The following is a 3197-nucleotide window of genomic DNA, read 5'->3' on the forward strand; positions in this document are numbered from 1 at the left end:
CTTTCTTTCTTTCTTTCTTTCTTTCTTTCTTTCTTTCTTTCTTTCTTTCTTTCTTTCTTTCTTTCTTTCTTTCTTTCTTTCTTTCAATCGTTTTTACCAGACACACAAGTTCATTTCGGTCCTTATTTGGCATATTTCATTTGCTTGTAAAGAAACAATTAGTTTTATTGTTGATTTAATGAAATCACAGTTCTCAGAGTTGAAAGGGAAGAAGAGGTTTGAAAAAGAAAGCAGAGAAAGAGAACAGATTTTTTTCTTTCGTTTTTTGATTCCTCCTTRAATCAAACCCAAGGGTTTGGATATGATAAGAGCAGCTAGGTGGAGATGTGCTGGGGCACAAAAGCAGAGTCAGGTTGTATTTCGGTGAAGGAGCATTTTCTTTTGTGTTGTTATCTGAAAGGCAGCAGCGATAAGCAGACTTGAAACAATGCAGATAGAAGGAAAGACATGGACAGAMAGGAGCAGGCTGTCAGATAAAAGGGAATACAGAAGCAGACAGTCTGTTTGAATGACAGGAGACTGACCTAAATGATGAGATAGACAGCACTGGTGTGGTCAGGATTATTACAGCAAACTATAAAATWAATACGAACATATTGTGGTGATCTCAAATGTACAGTAACTGGACTGTGCAGTAAACAATTGGCTTTCAACTGGGTTGTGACTGACTTGTTTTTTCTTCTTCTTCTGAATTTGAAGTAAATACGTCTTGTCAGCTGTGCTCTACTTCAGGATAATTATTTCTAACTTTTTTTTTTCCTGGTCTTGAAATGTTCTTTAAAAAGTGAAACTGTGCCTCATGTGAACTTGAATGACATTTCATTTCTTAAACTCAAAGAATTTTCACGTTTCAATTGTAGAATTTTGTTATTGCATAAAAACAGCCTTGAAGGTGTCTTCCAGAAATAGAAAATTCCGTTATAAAAAGAAGGTGAAATCCCTGTTTTTATGAATACAAATTGTGACCAAAGTCCTAGGTGTTATTTGATAAACAATTCTACTTTCAACATGTTATTAGCAGCGTTAATTGCTTGCATTCACAAGCATGTTGTCTCTGTCCTTAATCGGTAACATCTGTCTGTTTTAAAGCTGAATATGTGATGAACACCTTCTATAATGAAAGTCAGAGCCAAGTTTCACAGCAGGTGAACTTCTAATTGGCTTCATGTTGCCAAAGCTCTCTGTTTTCAATGCTTATACATATACTAGATCTAGCTGGGATCTACAAGAAGTTTAAAGGCTTATAAGAACTAAATTCACAACAATATTTTCATATGGAGATTTGGAGAAAAAAAGTAACTTTGCTAAATTAATCATCTTTATATGTGCATGTGATCATTATTTTTTTTTTTAACATCTGGTGGCGAATTCCCAATAAGGGGTAAGGTTCAAAGTTATGAAGCTGGACAAACTGATGTATGAGCACACCTTCATGATTGTAAAGTAAAAACGTTGCAGAAGAATAGTCAAAATCCTGTCAGGAGCTTCAAAGAGAAGCAATGAATTTGGTTGAAGAAGCTCAGAGGAGAACATTACAGTTTTACTTGCTGCTCTGTTAGGGTTGTTGCTCAAACACATTGCTTATTGTACCTGCATTGGGATCCACCAAAATGAATTAGACTTCTTGTATTTGACTTTTAAATAGCTAGATGTTGACAACATGTTGACAAGTGAAAGCTATTTGTACACAAATGTAACAGTGGATATTACCACATAATAAACCAGAGTGATTGTTTCGATGTTGATCAATCATTTGACAAAGTTGAGTTTTGACTTAATTAAATTAATCATTTAAAGTATTTTATGGTCCTTCATCAAGATGCACCTAAAAGTATTTATTGAAATATTGCATTCACAGAGATACATAAAAATAATAAAAATGTATATGTATTTGTTAAGTAAATTATTTGTATCCTCAAATTGCCATTGACACACTTAAATTAAAAGTCTCTAAAATAGAAATGCAATATTCATTTATAAATAATTCTTGATATAATGAAAGGATCTTTAATTGAATACCTTGATTATAAACTAGCATTTCATAGTTTTAGGAGTGGTAAAAACAGAAATGGAGTGACACAGTTTTGCTGAGTTCAGTGAAACAGACAATGCAGAGAGGTAAAGAAGACTATTAAGGATAGGTCATATTAACTAAATTGTCTAAAATTGGCTTGTATAATTATTGGCTTCCAAGAAAATAAATTTTAAAAAAGGACTACACCAAAATGGTCTTTTTGATTTTATCAAGTTGCATTTTTTTTCTCTCCCTGAGATAGCTTTTACCTGCGAGGGAGACAAAACTTTGGAAACAAATTAAAAGAGTGGGTGCTGTGGTGATGAGATACATAATATTTTACGCTGGATTAGAGCCTAATCCTCGGCTAATCCCCTGAGAAAGGTAAATAGCTAAATGTCAGCTAGTATCCTGTTAAACATGCAAATTACAGCAGCCCCTCTGTGTGTTCCACTTAACCCATCTCCCTGTTTCCACCCTTTTATTATAGCAATGATTACATTTGAACTGTTTTGTTACATACCTCAAAGCTAAAATGACAGGACTCCATCTTTAAGTAAAAATGTACACATTTATTGCTGCATCRTGTACTAATGCATACGAATGATGAAGCTGTAGTTTCTTCACAGATTGTCAATCTACATAAATAATTACTGATCATAAAAAGGTTGTCTGTATTCAACAAGTCAAAGCCCATTTCTCTGCCTTTAAAAATAAACTTAAAAAATGTTAGCAGTAAAATATTTTATTACTGTGGTGCATTCTCTTGAAAGAATACAGTATTATGAAGATGGCAGATTTGGACCGGCTCTATCTCACTGGGCTGTGACTGCAGAAGTCTTGTTGACTCAAAATAGAATAAATAAATAAATAAATAAATAAATAAATAAATAAATAAATACCATACAAATTTTCAGCTGCAGTCTCACATAATTCTGAATGTTTTATGGTCTACCTTTGTGTCCACAATTTAGAAAAATGTGTTCTAGGAAATGTACCTTTTTTTCCTGCCTCTTCACATTATACCTGCTTCAGCGAACTTATTTTGGCGACTGCCCCAAATTTTCTGATTTAATCTAGTGGGGTATATGGGGTATATGTTTTAAATAAAACAAGGCAGTTTGGGCAAGATGATATATACATATACACTCACCGGCCACTTTATTAGGTACACCTGTCCAAC

General features: G+C 33.5%; 1 protein-coding gene across 1 annotated transcript in view; it reads left to right on the plus strand.

Moving 5' to 3' along the window:
* Positions 1-3197, plus strand: part of LOC106522476 (protein phosphatase 1 regulatory subunit 29) — a 54774-nt gene that overhangs the window by 42646 nt on the left and 8931 nt on the right. The gene's annotated exons all lie outside the window — the stretch shown is intronic.

Source organism: Austrofundulus limnaeus, unplaced genomic scaffold (assembly GCF_001266775.1).
Source record: "Austrofundulus limnaeus strain Quisiro unplaced genomic scaffold, Austrofundulus_limnaeus-1.0 Scaffold130, whole genome shotgun sequence".
In the NCBI taxonomy this organism is placed as follows: Eukaryota; Metazoa; Chordata; class Actinopteri; order Cyprinodontiformes; family Rivulidae; genus Austrofundulus; species Austrofundulus limnaeus.